The sequence below is a fragment of the Gobio gobio genome (assembly GCF_949357685.1).
Source record: "Gobio gobio genome assembly, chromosome: 1".
Taxonomy (NCBI): Eukaryota; Metazoa; Chordata; class Actinopteri; order Cypriniformes; family Gobionidae; genus Gobio; species Gobio gobio.
Window position 1 is genome coordinate 77,395,720 of NC_137097.1, and position 20,116 is coordinate 77,415,835.

Genomic DNA, 20,116 nt, shown 5'->3' on the forward strand with positions numbered 1-20,116 from the left:
CGGGCTACGTGCCTAAGGTGCCATCAAGGGTGGTCAGGTCATTGGTCCTGCAGGCATTTCATCCTCCGCCTCATGTGACGGCGGAAGAGGGGAGACTTCACCTACTCTGCCCGGTTAGGGCGCTCAGAGTTTATTTGGCGAAGTCTGCACAGTGGAGGAGATCACAACAACTGTTGGTGTGTTTTGGCCTAAGAAGGGATTGCCTGCGTCTACTCAGACAATCAGTAATTGGATTGTCCAGGCGATTACCATGGCCTATCAGGTGCGCAGTTTGCCTTCACCTGTGGCTGTGAGGGCTCATTCCACCAGAGGCATGGCCTCTTCGGTGGCCCTTCTTTCTGGGGTCCCCTTGCAGGATATCTGCGAGGCGGCCGGGTGGGCTACCCCACACACTTTTATCAGGTTTTATAGCCTGGATCTCCCTACGACGCCTGGTGCTAGGGTGCTCCAGTCCTAGCTGTGCCCGGTTTCCGGCTTCACACTAGGGCAGGCGCTACCCTTCGGTGTGGCCTAGTGGGTACTCGTTCCCCAAAGCGTCGTCCCGATGCAGTGCGAGTTCCCTCGAAAGGGAACTGCTCGGGTTATGTATATAACCCTTGTTCCCTGAGAAGGGGAACGAGCACTGCATCCCGACGCCACACCTTGGCGCGCCTGGAGCGCATGCTTCAGAGCAATTACTACCGCCATTACGCTCCAGCAACCCTTTTATACTTCCGGGTATGCCGTCACGATGACGTCATCACGCACGCCAATCGGATTGGCCTAGTTGGCATTCTGGTTTCAGATTCGCTGATGCTAAGGGAGCATCCCCAAAGCGTCGTCCCGATGCAGTGCTCGTTCCCCTTCTCAGGGAACAAGGGTTATATACATAACCCGAGCAGTTTTCACACACAACAAAGGTTTGGTACAGTAAACAAATCAACAAAGACTTTGATGTAGTTTGTTTTGTGTACTTGTATTGATTAAAAGTGGTCCTTCCACCCCGAGTTTGAGCGCGCTGGGTCTTTCCGTTCGCGAGATTTGAGTGTTTTTCTGCCGGGCCAATGGGTGGCATGGCGGCCGCCGTTTTAGCTTGCGGCCGGGGGAAATCGCTTTTAACTCAAAATGCAAAATTCATACCGTGCATTGTTCGTCTCGAGGCCGTTCGAACAAGACCACCCACGGCCAAATCCGTGGAGATTTGTTTTTTGTTTTTTTACTTTTCTCACTATCACTCAAACAACCAGGCACTCAGGGCTGGAATTCTCTAGCCGGGGAGAGCTCGCCATTCCCGTCCAAAAGCAAATTCTCCCGCGGTGCTGGATCCCCATGTCCATGGATCTCCATGCCCGTGGGTCCCGACTAGTGACCTCCAGGGTGGTAGGAGGCAGGCTTGTGCAAAATTCAGAATTTCAAAGTTGGCCTTCATTCAATTCATGAATTCGAATTTGAATTGAATTGATTCTGCCCCACAGGAAGTTGAATTGGAATTGGAATGACAGGAAGTGGAATTAAATTCATGGCAATTCAAAGAAATTCCACACAGTCACACAACAGAAAGAATGTCTTGAATCTCACATACATTCAGTGCTAGGAAGGTTACTTTGGAAATGTAATTGCTTACTGTTATAAGTTACCCATTATAAATGTGGTTTGGATTACTTTATTTTGATTAGTTTATCGATGCAAATGAATTTCCTTTTAATTTGATTAGTAACTAATTGAATTACATATTTTACTTCAGTAATACAACTAAATACGATTATTTATAATTTTGTAATTTAATAACATAATTTCATTAAACGTAACTAGTCACTCTTCAACCCTGCATACATTTTGTTCTAAAATATAGATAATAATCAAATTCTTGAAATAAATTATCCCCTCAATGTTGTTTAATTAGTTTTGTCCCAAAGTTATTTTCATTTCAAAGTAATCAAATAACACAAAGTTGTTGTAAATGCAGTCATCAACTCACCAGTCACCAATGCAAAACTCACTGAGCAACTCTGTTGCATCTAATTCTCAATAGCTCCTGCAATGTTCCATCATGTTCCACAAATTTACAATTACAATAATTGATTTATTGTAATTGTAATTTTGTGGAACATGATGGAACATTTGAGGAGCTATTGAGATTATTAATTATTTGTTCTGTGACTAGAGCTTTTAACATTTATTGCTAATCATATCTGACATATTGTCACAGAGACGAACTCCGTGGTTCCCTCCTCTGACCATCGGAGGGAGCTCTCTCCCGAGTACTGACTTTCACTTACACTGACACACTACATTTCCCACAAGTCTGTGCCTTGGACTGATTATCGTGCAGCTGTCACCCATCACCTGGCACTTTAAGAACTCCCTTCTCCTTCAGCTCAGTGCGAAGTCTTGTTTTGCCGTGGTGAACATTAGTGATGGCCAAATGAGGCTTTCTGAACCACTGAGGCTTTCCAGCCCATTGGTTCACCAAAAGGTTCATTTAGCCGAAGCCTCATGAAACAGTGTGCTCCCTAGTGACACCTGCTGTGCAAAGCAATGTATCGCACACAAATCTATTCATCCTGAGCAACCAAATTGTCATAGTGTGGGCACTATGGAAGGCCGTTTCAGCATAAAAACGTTCCAGCGTTACTCGTCGTAATTATATTTTTACTAGTAACAATTAAATTAAAGAGCTCTACAATTCAATTATTACTAGTAACAATTACAATTAGAGAGCTCTATAATTCAATTATTACTAGTAACAATTATGATTAGAGAGCTCTCTAATTCAGTTCTTACTAGTAACAATTCCAATACAGAGCTCTCTAATTCAATTCTTACTAGTAACAATTCCAATACAGAGCTCTCTAATTCAATTCTTACTAGTAACAATTCCAATTACAGAGCTCTCTAATTAAATTCTTACTAGTAACAATTCTAATTAGAGAGCTCTGCAATTGCATTTTTACTAGTAAGAATTGAATTATAGAGCTCTCTAATTGTAATTGTTACTAGTAATAATTGAATTGTAGAGCTCTTTAATTTAATTGTTACTAGTAAAAATATAATTACGACGAGTAACGCTGGAACGTTTTTATGCTGAAACGGCCTTCCATATGGGCACACCCTTTTTCTATTGCATGTGTATTAAATAAAGTATTTTACTCTGCTTGTATTAACCTATGCACACACAACTCACACAAACACACAACTTTGTGTTCAACTATTCAGTAGTTCTTTGGGTTAGTGATGACAGTGAATGGCCCAAATGATTGAAAAGAAATTATTGTGTGTGCAGTGCTGATTGGGAGTGCAATATATATATATATATATATATATATATATATATATATATATATATATATATATATATATATATATATATATATATATATATATATATATATTTCTGTCTGTATTGTCTTTATTGTTTGATGAAACTTTTATCTTTTGTGTGAACTTTGTAAGGTGTCCTTGAATGTCATGAAAGGCGCCTATAAATAAAATGAATAATATATATATATATATATATATATATATATATATATATATATATATATATATATATATATATATATATATACGTATTATAGGTATTACAACTAGATATAGGCTAATTTACTCTAATAATCTACTGAACTAATTAACTTTAATAATCTACTTAACTAAGTATAATGTAATATAATATATAATACAAGCTATGATATATAATGATAACTATGCTACTACAAACACGTTACTACCGCTACTACGTACAACCAACACCTCAACACCAATGCAAACCCCACAAGAGGCGCGAGGTTTCGAACCACTTTTATCCGGAAGCGATACTCAGAATGAAGCAATGACGTATTCAACAGAAACCGAGGCCTCGTTTGTCATCGTCACGTGATTTTCACGGAAACGATACAAGCCTCGAATCGGGGCTTCATCTGGAACGCCCCTTTTTGCTCGACACAAGCTCCGGAGCCTCGCTTCAGATGTCCCATCACTAGTGAACATTTCCGAGCGTTATTCCCAAGCCTGACTGTCTGTTATCGATCCTGATTGCTACCCGTTCTCGACCCTTTGCTGCCTGCCTCTGACTCCTGCCTGTTTGACGTTCTGTGAGTGTTTACTGCCTGTCCTGACCCTCTGCCTGTCCTCTGATTACGATTCTGCCTGTCCCTGTCATTCCTGTTTTGCTCCTGTCTGACCCTGCCTGTACAACTACGACTGTTTCTAATAAAAGCATGCAAATGGATTCCTGCCCGAGTGATGATTCGTTACAGAAGACTTCGCCAACACAAGATCCAGCTGCTGTCTCTCACCTGTTTGCATCGATGTCTGTTCAAGCCAATCAGCTCGCTGCTCACCAACACCAGCTCAATCGTCTCACAAACCTCACGGAGGAACTGGTAAACGCCTTACAAGGTATGCAGATATCCGCACCCGAGACTTCTCCACCACCGACCACAGCCGCCATTACACATGCGGTGAGCACGCCACCAGCGCTGAATCCGCGTCTATCTCTGCCTGAGAAGTTCAGCGGTGATCCAACGAGATGTAAGGGTTTCGTTCTCCAATGTTCTCTCTTCATTTCCCAACAACCCACCATGTATTCCACAGATGCCGGGAAGATCGCTTTGGTATGCTCATTGTTCACGGGAAAGGCTCTGGAATGGATTACGGCCGTGTGGAATGATGGTGGAACAGCTTTTCCTACTTATGATGGGTTCCTACAACGGTTTAAAGAGGTTTTCGATCATCCCAGTGATGGAAAAGGAGCGGGAGATCGCTTGATGGAACTCACTCAAGGTCAGAGAACGGCGGCGGATTACGCTCTGTCTTTTCGTACATTGGCCGCTCCGACCAACTGGGTAAGCGACACATTAAAGACTTGTTTCAGGAGAGGATTGAACCATGAGTTACAGACTGAGCTAGCTTGTCGTGACAATGGCAAGAGTTTGGATCAGTTTATTGAGCTTGCTATACAGATCGAAAATCTCATCCGAGCACGCAAGACTGGTCAGAGGCACGGTGCGCACACTCGACCCGCTGCGGATTTTGACAGCTCAGAACCCATGCAGATCAATGCTTACCGTTTATCTGAAGAGGAGAGGAATCATCGGCTAAGTCATCGTCTGTGTCTGTACTGTGGCAGTCCTGGTCATGTGAGAAATAACTGCCCCATACGCACTCGTCAGGGAAAACCACGGTCGGTGAGTGATACCCATTCCTATAGTTCAGACATGTGTGTCTCTGCACCCATAACACTTATATTCAACGATGTAAGAGTGGACTCCTGTAGATGGTTCAATCTACAGGGTTGCCATTAGACTAAAAAGCGTTATCAGAAAGATGGAAGAAAACTGTAAATTTCTCGTCTATTTGCACCCACTGCAACTCATACCAACGACGGAGATAAGCGCAGTTACAATAGCAAAATATGTGGGAGAGCGTTGCTATAATGTGACTATATTGTATTGCAATAGGGAGCACTTCAAAGTCAATACTAAATCAAAACTAGTTAGCACAGTATTTGTAATAGAAAGGATTTAATGCCAAAATCTGGTTATGGTTACACTTAAAATAGTTTCAAAATGGATGAATGAGATGACAAACTTATACCATTAATCGTACACAGCATGAATACAATGTTACCTGAGAGATAGAGAGAGGGGGGGGAGAGTGGGGGAGAGAGAAGAAGAGAGCAAAGACAAGAAGCCCAGATGACTTCAAGAGCCAGAGGAAAAGAGAGTGAGAGAGACACAGTTCCAATCCTTTTATCTATTCCTTGACCATGTGACTGAAACCAAATGTATTCTTTTAAACTGACCAATCAGACCAAACTCACACATAACATTCAAACTGAACAATCAGACCAAACTTCCCCCACTGTCACACATAAAGGTGTGGCACCTCATGTGGCCTACAGGCCTGTCTTTTGTTTTCCAGGTCCTTCAGATAAGCAAATGTGTTGACAACAGTAAAGCAAATTTCTTTGTTGGATTTCAAATATCAAATATCTTTGATTATTTTCAATTCCTTCAACGATAAACGACTAGAGACCACCGCCCTTCTGGATTCTGGGGCAGCGGGGAACTTTATGGCCCAGAATTATGCTCAGCAACATCACGTGCCAGTAACCGAATGCTCTTCTCTCGCAGTGGAAGCAATAGACGGCCGACCCCTGGGTACCGGACGCGTGAGCACCATGACCCAACCCATTACGATGCAGATTCCACACTGAAAGCATACAATTCCACATTCCACAGTACTTATCTTACTGGATTTGTCTGCTGCTTTTGACACAGTTAATCACCAGATCCTCCTGGCAACTCTCATGAAGATGGGCATCTCAGGAACCGCTCTCCAGTGGTTCAAGTCTTACCTCTCAGGTAGGTCCTTCAGGGTATCATGGAGAGGTGAACTGTCTAAGTCACATCATCTAGCTACTGGAGTTCCCCAGGGCTCAGTGCTTGGACCACTTCTCTTCTCCATCTACATGTCATCATTGGGATCGGTCATTCAGAAACATGGCTTTTCCTATCACTGCTATGCCGACGACACTCAACTCTACTTCTCATTTCAACCTGATGATCCATCGGTTGGTGTTCGTATCGCTGCCTGCCTAACAGACATTTCAGCCTGGATGAAGGAACATCACCTGCAACTCAACCTTGCAAAGACAGAACTGCTTGTGGTCTCAGCAAACCCAGCACTTCACCCCAATCTCTCCATTCAGCTAGGTTCATCAACCATAACTCCGTCCAGGACAGCCAGGAACCTTGGGGTTGTGATTGATGATCAGCTAAAATTCACTGACCACATCACTGCAACAACCCGGTCCTGCAGATTTGCACTATTCAACATTAGGAAGGTTAGACCCTTCCTATTAGATCATGCCACACAACTACTGGTCCAAGCTCTCGTTCTCTCCAGACTGGACTACTGTAATGCTCTTCTTGCGGGCCTTCCGGCATGCACTACCAAACCCTTGCAACTGATCCAGAATGCAGCGGCGAGGTTGGTCTTTGGTGAGCCGAAGAGAGCACACGTCACGCCTCTCCTCATCAGTCTGCACTGGCTACCAATAGCCGCTCGCATTAAATTCAAGGCACTGGTGCTCGCCTTCAAAACATCCACTGGCTCTGCACCAATATACCTAAACTCGCTCGTTCAGACTTACACACCCTCCAGGAACTTGCGTTCTGCCAGTGAACGACGCCTTGCGGTGCCATACCAGAGAGGCATGAAATCGCTGTCACGGACCTTTTCCTGGACCGTTCCCACCTGGTGGAATGACCTGCCTACCTCAATTCGTGCGGCCGAGGCTGTAGCCATTTTCAAAAAACGTCTAAAGACACATCTTTTCCAGCAACACCTGACCGGTCGAGAATAGCACTTATCATTCTATTCATTGTCTGTCTGTCTAATTTATTAAAAAAAAAAAAAAAAAAAATACAAAATTTTTCTGTGCTAGACTAACTGAGACTTGTTACAGCACTTGCATATTGCTGATATTGTTGCCCTTCGACTGCTCTAGCTGCTTCTATTGCCCCCATTTGTAAGTCGCTTTGGATAAAAGCGTCTGCTAAATGACTAAATGTAAATGTAAATGTAAATCTCACCTACATCTACCTCCTCCGTCATTTTAGGGTTACCCTGGCTACGCACTCACAATTATTCACTGGGACTCTCACTGTCGATCTAAATGCTTGTCTCCCTTACCTCCGATTGGCGTTAGAACCATTCAAACTACAGAACTTGTTGAATCAAATGGACCCAATCCAGAATTCGTACCACCCAAGGAATACCAAGATCTATCTCTAGCCTTTAGCAAGGTACGTGCCTCTCAATTACCACCTCATCGCTCTTACGACTGTGCCATTGATCTCATTCCAGGATCCAAACCGCCCAAGGGACGCATCTTTCCTCTTTCACAACCTGAGTCTGAGTCTATGAGGAAGTACATAGAGGAGGAACTGGCCAAAGGCTTTATTCGTCATTCCACCTCACCAGCATCCGCAGGCTTCTTCTTCGTGAGCAAAAAGGATGGCGGTCTTCGTCCCTGCATCGACTATCGGGTCTGAACGAGATCACGACTAAATATCGCTACCCATTACCCCTGGTTCCACCAGCACTAGAGCAATTACGCACCACTCAATATTTCACTAAGCTCGATCTTCGCAGTGCCTATAACCTGATCCGCATAAAGGAGGGAGATGAATGGAAGACGGCGTTCTCCACAGCTACAGGCCACTATGAATATCTCGTCATGCCCTTCGGACTGGCCAACAGTCCTTCTGTATTTCAAGCTTTCATCAATGACGTATTCCGAGACATGCTCAATCGATTTGTCATTGTGTACATCGACGACATCCTGATATATTCCGACACCATGGAGGAGCACATTCAGCAGGTCAGACAGGTTCTTCAGAGATTAATCCAGTTTCAACTCTATGTCAAAGCAGAGAAATGTGAGTTCCACAAGACGGTGACTTCCTTCCTGGGGTATATAATCAGTCCTGACGGCGTGGCCATGGATGACAAGAGAGTTTCCACTATTCTCAACTGGCCACGACCAAACACGATCAAAGAGTTGCAACGTTTCCTGGGGTTCGCTAATTTCTACCGGCGCTTCATACGCAACTTCAGCACCATCGCCTGTCCACTTACCAACATGGTTAAGAAGGGTCAGCCTCACCTCAAGTGGTTCCCTGCTGCTATCGACGCCTTTCAGCAATTAAAGGAACGCTTCACAACAGCACCCATTCTGCATCATCCTGATCCAGGCCTTCCGTTCACAGTCGAGGTTGATGCATCCAGCACGGGTCTCGGGGCAGTCCTGTCCCAACGGCAAGGTAACCCAGCTAAACTCTATCCATGTGCTTACTATTCCAGGAAACTTACGGCAGCAGAGCAAAACTATGACGTCGGAGACAGAGAATTGCTGGCCATGAAGGCAGCGTTCGAGGAGTGGCGCCACTGGCTTGAAGGAGCGACACATCCTTTCACAGTGTTAACCGATCACAAGAATCTTGAATATCTCCGTACCGCCAAGAGAATCAATCCCCGTCAGGCTTGTTGGTCACTGTTCTTCTCACGCTTCCACTTCACGGTTACTTATCGTCCGGGGTCAAGGAATGTTAAAGCTGATGCCCTGTCACGCCAGTTCGAGGGTGAGATCAATCCCATAAGCACTGACACCATTATACCTACCTCTCTTGTTATTGCACCCATACAGTGGGACATCATGACTGAGCTGGAACAAGCTAACGCAGAGGGTGAGATACCTCCTGAGTGTCCGCCTACAAAGGTATTCGTCCCCATAAACCTCCGCAACCGCATCATCGAAATGGTACACAACTTACCTGCCACGGGTCATCCAGGGATTACCGCAACCACTCAAACCCTGCAGAACCGCTTCTGTTGGCCGTCATTGCCCAAGGACTCCACACAATTTGTCAGAGCGTGTCACGTATGTAACAAGAACAAAACCTCTCATCAGGTCCCCGCAGGTCTCCTACAACCCTTGCCTTTGCCACAGCGTCCCTGGTCACACATTGCCATAGACTTCATTACCGACCTTCCCATCTCAGATGGATACACTACCATACTGACAGTTATCGACCGTTTCTCCAAGGCCTGCCGCATCATCCCTTTACCCAAGTTACCTACCGCCATGCAGACGGCCGAACACCTCTGCAACTGGGTCTTCAGGATCTACGGATTACCCGAGGACATCGTATCTGACCGTGGTCCTCAATTCACCTCTCGCCTATGGGCCGCTTTCTGTCAGGTCCTGGGCATCAACGTAAGCCTTACCTCCGGCTACCACCCTCAGTCTAATGGTCAGGTAGAAAGGCTCAACCAGGAACTCACACGCTTCCTACGAACCTACTGCAACCACAACCAGAACGACTGGGCTCGTTATCTCATATGGGCTGAGTACGCACAGAACTCCATTCGCAAACCTGCTACTGGACTAACTCCATTCCAATGTATCCTGGGTTTTCAACCTCCACTATTCCCCTGGTCTGGCGAACCCACCAATGTCCCGGCTGTCAATGATTGGGTTCAACGGTGCGAGGAAACCTGGAACAGAGCTCATACTCACCTGCAACAAGCCGTCCGCCGTCTGAGGGAGCAAGCGGATCGCCATCGGCGTTCCGGTCCAACACATCTACCAGGTCAATGGGTGTGGCTATCCACGAGAGATTTACGTCTCAAGCTTCCATGCAAGAAACTAAGTCCAAGGTACGTAGGCCCTTTCCAAATCCTACATCAAATTACTCCAGTATCATTTCGCCTTGCTCTTCCTAATCACTTTCGTATTTCTCCCACATTCCATGTATCTCTGCTCAAACCTGCCGATGGTCCCTGCGAGGAGGGGGAGGAGGTGTCTGGTGATCGGAGTCCCCCACCCATCCTGGTGGAGAGCGAGGGGGTCTATCAAGTTCGGGAGTTACTAGACTCCAGACGCCGGGGCAGAATTCTACAGTATCTAGTAGACTGGGAGGGGTATGGTCCGGAGGAACGCACTTGGGTCAACGCGGATGATATCCTGGACCCCAACCTTGTGGAGGAATTCCACACTGCACACCCGGGAAGACCTGCCCCTCGGCCTCGTGGAAGACCTCGGCGTCGGGTGCCTCCTCGCGCCAGGAGACGCTCGCAGGGGGGGGGCTCTGTCACAGAGACGAACTCCATGGTTCCCTCCTCTGACCATCGGAGGGAGCTCTCTCCCGAGTACTGACTTTCACTTACACACTACATTTCCCACAAGTCTGTGCCTTGGACTGATTATCGTGCAGCTGTCACCCATCACCTGACTCTTTAAGAACTCCCTTCTCCTTCAGCTCAGTGCGAAGTCTTGTTTTGCCGTGGTGAACATTTCCGAGCGTTATTCCCAAGCCTGACTGTCTGTTATCGATCCTGATTGCTACCCGTTCTCGACCCTTTGCTGCCTGCCTCTGACTCCTGCCTGTTTGACGTTCTGTGAGTGTTTACTGCCTGTCCTGACCCTCTGCCTGTCCTCTGATTACGATTCTGCCTGTCCCTATCATTCCTGTTTTGCTCCTGTCTGACCCTGCCTGTACAACTACGACTGTTTCTAATAAAAGCATGCAAATGGATTCCTGCCCGAGTGATGATTCGTTACACATATACTGTAAAGCTTCATTGTTAAAGATGTCATGAACTGGCTTTTAAAAAAAAATGTATACTGTTGTCTGAGGTCAACTTATGACGCTCGCGTGGTTTTTACATTTAGAAACATCATATTGAATAAGTAATAGGCTATTTTCTGCCTTGGTTTTGAGGCTCTCTGAAGAAACGGTCGCTTTTGATGGGAACGCACTGAAGACTTGGAAGTAAACGCCCATGGCTAGGATTGAGATAGATTTGCATATTTAATGAGCTTCAGCTCCTCTCAGTACATGTGGGGATTGTTTTTAAAGCGTCTAAGGAATCACTCACAGGACTTGCGAAATATCTTTATCAAACAAACACAAAGATTCATCTCTCATCCACCCGCGATTGATTGGAATGTTGTCGCCCGATCATTTACATTTACATTTACATTTAGTCATTTAGCAGACGCTTTTATCCAAAGCGACTTACAAATGAGAGCAATAGAAGCAACTACAACAGTCAGAGGCTACAGTATGCAAGTGCTGTAACAAGTCTCAGTTAATCTAACACAGAACACACAGGATTTTTTTTTTTTTTTTAAATAAATTAGACAGACAGAAAAATGAATAGAATGTTAAGTGCTATTATTGATTGGTCAGGTGCTGCTGGAAGAGATGCGATCAGTGAATATTACTGCGAACCGGACACACGTGCACGTGTGCAAGCAAGGAATGTTATTTCACTATTTAAGATAGCCCGTCGGCAGGCAGAAAAACACATAGCCTTGGGCTTTTAAAAAAGTCAAGTCCGAGCCCTGGCCCATAACGTTACAAGTCCGAGTATGATCCCAAACTAAGCAATAACACTTCAAATAGAGGATTCTCCAGCCTGTGGCTGTGTGCTAAGGTATGTAATCAATAGATTTCAAACGATCTGTAACAATGCAATACTAACACATATAAAAAACATGTTTTACTCACATAAGTGTGTTGCACCGTTCCTGTCGGATCCAATATAGAAGGCACAGCATTGTGTTTTAATCTCAATATGTCTGCAAATCCAGTCTCGACCTGTATCTTGTTTAATAAATGCGTTTCAAAAGCCGTCCTCATCTTAAAGCCATCACCATGTCTCCAAATTATCCTCTCCATCCTAATGACCTGAAGGATTAAGACTATGATAGAGACATATTAGTTCAATATCATACAGTTTTACTGATACTAATACATTTTGTTCTGTTCCACAAAGTTATCAATCACAATCACAGCATGGTCTCAGCTGGCTCTTAAATGCCAATCTCATCATAGCTCTTTTCTTCAGGGCGTTTCCTGGCTCTCAATTTATGCGGTATTTGGTGAGCGGTATAGAGGGGCCATTATTTAGAGCAGGGGCTGCTGTGTCCAGTCTTGACCTTGGCCCCTACGAAACACAGCTTCTCCCAACACCAGTGACGCTGCTGGCCTCACAGACATCTGCCTCACCTCTCATACACACCTCACATAAAACCTTAATAAAAACTTAATCACTAAAATCCATCATACTTCTTCAAAGCTGCCCCATAGCAGTGCTTAGATTATGCTCAGTGAATTTAGCCAAAACAACTGTCCATTCAATTTAATGTTCTGCTACATCTTCGACCAAGGCCATCAGTTCTGTACATGGTGAAGGCTAAGGTAACAGACGTTACTGGTCATATCATACATTCGTCAGAAATTTCAGTTAATTAAAAGTCGGTATTTTTAAAACATCTCTTATGCCCTCTTGATGGCACCTTTTTTATATCTTAAAGGAGCACGCCAACTTTTTGGGACTTTGGCTTATTAACTGTATTCCCCAGAGTTAGATAAGTCCATACATACCATTCTCATCTCTGTGCATGCCATAACTCTGTCTGACGCACCCATCGTTAGTCTAGCTTAGCTTAGCCAAAGACTGGAGGTATATGGTTCCAGCTAGCCTACTGCTCAATAAGTGACAAAATAACACCAACATTTTCCTATTTACATGTTGTGATGTGTATAGTCACAGTGTGTACAAATAACAAAGTTACATGAGACACAGCCATATTATAAACTTATACACACTGGGGAATATATTCTCAGAAGGCGCAGCACTGCTCTACTTTTCTGCGGAGGGCGGAGTGATTTGCTCGCAGGAAGGGAGAAGCCCCGCTGTTACGTCTGTCAACAAAACCAACGTGACTAGGAAGATCGTAACGAACGTGACTGTTGCATGGCTGACTTTGAGGAATTGTCAGAGGATTTTTACTTTGTATCAAACCAAAATCCAGAACCATATTGTTTTGAGCCAGAATACACAGACAAGGAGTTACAAACTTTGGAAGCTGATAGACAAGATGCCGAATTACCTATAGCACCGCTCTTTTGTTACTGTGACAGTCAGAGCGCGTTCATGACAACACAATAACATTACAGGGGATACATGGAGCATGGGAACAACTGCAATACAATAGTGACCACCCTATTCATCTAATAGTGTCACTAACGTTACATTAGATCTAGTTAATGGCACTGTTACAGGAGGCTAGTCATCTAAAAACATAACGGAACACTTACCGCAGCCACAGGTGGTCCGCTTTGTCTTGTCTGTAGTCACTACCGATGGGATGGTCGTATCCTTCAGCCCACGTTTCATGATCCCTGTGGCAAATTCCATTTTTTCAAAATAGTCGTCCTCGGTTAAATGTTCTGAGCAAACCCGATGGTAGGCTACTTGATGATGGCTACAGGTGTGTTTGGATCCATATCCAGAGCAAGCAGCTACGGTAAGTACTTCCTTTATGTTTTTAGATGACTAGCCTACTGTAACAGTGTCATTAGCTATACATAATGTAACGTTAGTGACAGTATTACATGAATAGGGTGGTCACTACTGTATTGCAGTTGTTCCCGTGCTCCATGTATCCCCTGTAATGTTAGTATTGTGTTGTCACGAACGCGCTCTGACTGTCACAGTAACAAATGAGTGGTGCCAGAGGTAATTCGGCGTCTTGAAAAGTCAGCTTCCAAAGTTTGTAACTCCTTGCCTGTGTATTCTGGCTCAAAACGATATCGTTCTGGATTTTGGTTTGATACAAAGTAAACATCCTCTGACAATTCCTCAAAGTCAGCCATGCAACAGTCACGTACGCTACTATCCCCAGGCCAAGGTGCGCCCTGGCCGGTCAGAGGAGTTGGGTGGGTCCCTCTGGATGGATGGAAGTCCTCCAGAGTTCCAGGGCTTTGGAGGCAGTCACCCAAACACACCAGAGTAAAGCCCGGGGTTAAGCCCCAAAATCCAAACACGCCTGGGAGCTTCATGCTTTCAGACCTCCCTGGCCAGCCCAGGGAGGGTGACTCATGCCCGGGCAAAGTCAGATCCCTACGCCCCCCTCTAGTGTGGTCGGTTGCGAGCGAAGACGGACTCAAAACAGGCCGTCTGGAAGTTGAGGAGGAGGGTGCTGGTGGATGATAATGACAACCACCCCCCTACACAGATCATCATGAGGCCCACTCAGGGGCACTCTGGGTGGGCATAGAAGTTGGATGGGTCCCTCTGGATGGATGGAAGTCCTCCAGAGTTCTAGAGTGTTGGAGGCAGTCACCCAAGGCCTACCCAGAGGCCACTCTGGGCAGCCAGAGAAGTTGGATGGGTCCCTCTGGAGGAGAGGAAACCATGGTGTTCAAGGCAGTCACCCAAGTCGACCAGAGGCCACTCTGGGCAGTCTGAGAAGCTGGATGGGTTCCTCTGGAGGAGAGGGAACCAGGGTGTTGGAGGCAGTCACCCAAGCCCATCAGAGGCCACTCTGGGCGGTCAGAGAAGCTGGATGGGTCCCTTCTGGAGGAGAGGGAACCAGGGTGTCCAAGGCAGTCACCCAAGCCCACCAGAGGCCACTCTGAGTGGTCAGAGAAGCTGGATGGGTCCCTCTGGAGGAGTGGGAACCAGAGTGTCCAAGGCACTCACCCAAGCCGACCAGAGGCCACTCTGGGCGGTTAGAGAAGCTGAATGGGTCTCTCTGGAGGAGAGGGAACCAGGGTGTTGGAGGCAGTCATCCAAGCCCACCAGAATCCACTCTTGGCAGTCAGAGAAGCTGGAGTGGTCCCTTCTGGAGGAGAGGGAACCAGAGTGTCCAAGGCAGTCACCCAAGCCCACCAGAGGCCACTCTTGGCAGTCAGAGACGCTGGATTGGTCCCTTCTGGAGGAGAGGGAACCAGGGTGTCCAAAGTAGTCACCCATGTCGACCAGAGGCCACTCTGGGCGGTCAGAGAAGCTGGATGGTTCTCTCTGGTGGAGAGGGAACCAGGGTGTCTAAGGCAGTCACCCAAGCCGACAAGAGAGCACCCTGGTCGGTCAGAGAAGTTGGATGGGTGAATGCGCGTTGGGAGTGAGTAAATCGTTTGTTTGTTTATCACTGATATGAATGACTTTTGGGGAGCTTGAAGAGAAATGTTTTTGGAGTGAGTACCTGAGGTAAGGCTTTGGGAACGTCTCGGTTACGTATGTAACCCTCGTTCCCTGAAGGAGGGAACGGAGACGCCACGTCGGAGTACCGACGAATAGGAATCTCGCTCGCGAGAGCCAATCTACTTCGAGTGTAACTAAACGAGCCAATGCACATTGGCATGCAATGATTGCACCAGGTGCTCATGCCACGCCGTGCGGGTATAAATGAGACACAGGTGATTGCATCAAATCAGCCTTTTGCTGAGGAGCCGAGTAGGTAGACAGGCACCCCAGCAGGGTACAGAGGACATGGCGACGGGACGTGGCGTCTCCGTTCCCTCCTTCAGGGAACGAGGGTTACATACGTAACTGAGACGTTCCCATTCAGTCGGTCACTCTCGACGCCACGTCGGAGTACCGACGAATAGGAATCCCTACCAAAGCGCCATGGCCTCTGCCCCCTTCCAGTGCCCTGTGTGAGCCACCTGAGCTCTCTTACCTGATGAGACAGGGCTCACACCGGGAAGTCCATCACTGCCGTTCCGCAAGACCCGCTTAGTGATTTATTGGATAACACTGGGAAGCGTGCCCTAGTGAAGGGGACGCTGCGGAGCCCACATCGTACCCCGAAGGAGTTATGTGGAGTACAATGCTGAGCCGTAGCCCGCAACGGAGAGAGGGGGCTCAGTCCCATTGACGGGAAGGCTCTCCCAAGGGAAAGACACGGGCTTCCCGTAGGAGCGACCGTGGAAAGATATATGGGATCCCCGTAGGGTCACTCATATAACCCAAGCCCAATACCGGTTCTCAAGGATTCAGCGGCAAGGGGCCTAATGCCAGACGTTCCGCCACGTCCGGCACCGAGGGCGGTGGAGGACTCACAGAGTTTGCTTCTGGAGAATATAAGCGCCGTAGCGCAGCAAGCCGACAAGAGACGGGGCCTCTCAGTGCTTCTACCCGTTTGAGGTGAGAACACAGGAGGAGACCGGCTCTACACGTAGGCTATAGAATCTAGCGAACGTGTTGGGTGTCGCCCAGCCCGCAGCTCTACAGATGTCTGACAGCGAGGCGCCACGTGCCAGCGCCCAGGAGGATGCAACACTCTAGTAGAGTGTGCTCGCACCCTGAGCGGACAGGGCACACCTTGTGCTTGGTAAGCCAAGGTGATGGCATCCACTATCCAGTGGGCCATCCTCTGCTTGGAGACAGCCTTTCCCTTCTGCTGGCCTCCGTGACAGACAAAGAGCTGATCTGAGGTTCTGAAGCTTTGAGTTCTATCCACGTAAACACGCAGAGCGCGGACGGGACAGAGCAAAGCTAGGGCTGGGTCTGCCTCCTCTGGGGGCAGCGCTTGCAGGTTCACCACCTGGTCCCTGAAGGGAGTGGTAGGAACCTTGGGCACATAGCCAGGCTGGGGTCTCAACACCACGTGGGTATCACCCGGCCCGAACTCTAGGCACGATTCGTCGACCGAAAATGCCTACAGGTCCCCTACCCTCTTGATGGAGGCCAATGCAGCCAACAGCAAAGTCTTCATTGACAGAATCTTTAGCTCTGCTGACTGCAAAGGCTCAAATGGGGCATTCTGAAGTGCTCTGAGCACCAGAGCAAGATCCCAAGAGGGTATGGAGGGAGGGCGAGGAGGATTTTACCGTCTCGCCCCCCTAAGGAACCTGACGACCGGGTCGTGCTTCCCAACCGTCTTACCTTCTACATGGTCGTGATAGGCGGATATTGCAGCGACATAAACCTTGAGGGTGGAGGGCGACAGCGACAGCCTACGCTCCAACCCCTGTTGCAGGAAGGAAATCACAGAAGCGATCGAACATCTTCAGGGGTCTTCTCGGCGAGAAGAACACCACTCGACGAACAGGTCCCACTTCAAGGCGTAAGCCTGTCTTGTAGACGGTGCTCGTGCCGAAGTGATGGTGTTAACTACCTCTTGGGGTAAGTCACCTAGAACCTCCGCGTCCCGTCCAGGGGCCAGACATGAAGCTTCCACAGGTCTGAATGCGGGTGCCAAAGGGTGCCCCGTCTCTGAGTCAGAAGGTCCTTCCTCAGAGGAATCGGCCAAGGAGGGGCTGTCGCGAGGAGCATAAGTTCTGGGAACCAGGTCCGGTTGGGCCAGTACAGCGCCACCAGCAGGACCTGCTCCTCGTCCTCCCTGACCTTGCACAGTGTCTGTGCAAGTAGGCTCACTGGGGGAACGCATTTGCACAGCCCCTGGGGCCAGCTGTGCGCAAGGGCATCCGTGCCGGGTTTATCCTCGGTCAGCGAATAGAACCACTGGCAGTGGAACGTTTCTGGGGAGGCAAACAGGTCGACCTGTGCCACCCTGAACGGTCTCCAAATCAGCTGAACCCCCTGGGGGTGGAGTCGCCACTCGCCTAGGAGCGCAGCTCGTGAAAGCTCGTCGGCCACACATTTGTGCACACCAGGGACATGAATGGCCCGAAGCGACCTCAGACACTTCTGACTCCAGAGGAGGAGATGGCGGGCGAGTTGCGACATGCGACGGGAGCACAGACCACCTTGTCGGTTGATATACGCAACGGTCGCAGTGTTGTCCGTGCGGACCAGTACATCTTTGCCCCGTAACCGCGCTTTGAGGCGGCTCAGAGCAAGATGCACTGCTTGCAACTCGAGGCAATTGATATGCCAATGCAGGTGCGGGCCCGTCCAAACCCCTGACACTGCATGCCCGTTGTACGTGGCTCCCCAGCCCATGGCAGAGGCATCCGTGAAAACCACAGCGTGCCTGGACACCTGTTCCGGGGGCACTCCGGCCCGAAGGAACGAGGGGTCTGACCATGGACTGAAAGACTGGCGGCAGGCCGGTGTGATGCTCACCCGGAGAGTGCAGCGTTGCCACGCCCATCTCGGGACTCGGCCGTGTAGCCAATGCAGAAGCGGTCTCATATGAAGCAGGCCGAGCGGTGTTACTGCCGCAGCGGCTGCCATATGCCCCAGGAGCCTCTGAAATTGTTTCAGTGGAACCGCCATCCTGCCTTGAAACGTGTTCAGGCAGTTCAGCATCGACTGGACACGCTCCTCTGGGAGGCACGCTGTCCGTTCGACCGAATCCACACCGAGAAAAGAGATCCTCTGCACGGGGGCGAGTTTGCTCCTTTCCCAGTTGACCCGAAGACCCAACTGGCTGAGGTGTCTGACCACCAGGTCCCTGTGTTCGCACAACTGATCCCTGGATGGACTGTGCTAGAATGAGCCAGTGGTCGAGATAGTTGAGGATGCGAACGCCCTGTTCTCTCAGGGGCACAAGGGCCCCCTCCGTGACTTTCGTGAAGACACGGGGGGACAGGGACAGCCCGAAGGGCAGGACTCAGTACTGATATGCTCTACCCTCGAACGCAAAGCACAGAAACGGTCTGTGTCGAGAAAGAATCGAGACATGAAAGTATGCGTCCTTCAGGTCGATCGCTGCAAACCAATCTTGGGGACGGATGCATTCGAAAATGCGTTTCTGCGTGAGCATCTGAACGGTAGCTTGTGGAGGCTCCGATTCAGGACTCGCAGGTCCAAGATTGGTCGTAACGCACCGGTTTTCTTGGGTACAATGAAGTACGGGCTGTAGAAGCCGGTCTTCATATCGGCTGGAAGGACCGGCTCTGTCGCGTCCTTCGCCAGTAGGACAGCGATCTCCGCACGCAGGGCATGGGCATCTGCGACATTCACCGAGGTGAAGCGGACGCCCTTGAACCTGGGGGGAGGCGCCGGGCGAACTGAATCGCATAGCCGAGCCTGATGGTCCGAATGAGCCAGCGAGACGGACTGGGGAGCTCTAGCCAGGCTCGCAGAGTCCGTGCAAGCGGGACATAGGGACCACCGGCGTACCCACCGTGGGGCAGCGAGGTGGAATGCAGGTACCAGGCTGGGGCGGCTGTCTCGTGGAGGCGGCCCGCAGCGCGGTTGTGAGTGTGCGGTGCACACTTACCTGATTCCACGAGAGGGCAGAGGGTACGTGAGAAGGTTAGGTTGCGTCCTCGAACCATCCACTACTGTCCACTGGCGAAGGAGGAGGATGAGTGTGGTCCGGCGTTTGACCGTCCACAGCTCTCCGAACCCCCTTGGGACCCAGAGATGGGAGGAACTGTTTTTTTTTTTTTTTTTTTTGAGAATTTGGGTACCACTGGTTGTGACACCAGCGGCAGAACGGATTTTGACTCAAGATTTTCTGCCCGGCCCTCCTCCGGGGAAGAGCAGCCCCGCCTATCTCCCAGTCACCCGTCTCAGAGGTGATGTTTCACCGACCGCTTAAACAGCAGCAGAGACAGGTAGCGCCATCCTCCTGCAGGACACAGTAGAGCAGGCTGTGCCAAGTGTTTTTTTTTTTTTGTTTTGTTTTTTTTTGCAGGGGACGACGCCTTTGGCGACGAGCAGACTGAGGGGCGGCCCACGAGGCACTCTGATGGTATGTCGGGGGAGGCTCTTGATTGCCTCAGCCTGCTACCGACTGCGAAGAACTGCTGGGCCCAGTTCTCAACAGTGTCGCCCAAGGCCACCTTGTGAGATGGGAGCATCGAGAAAGCGTACTTTGACGACCACTCACATCTCAGCAAGGCAAGCCAGGAGG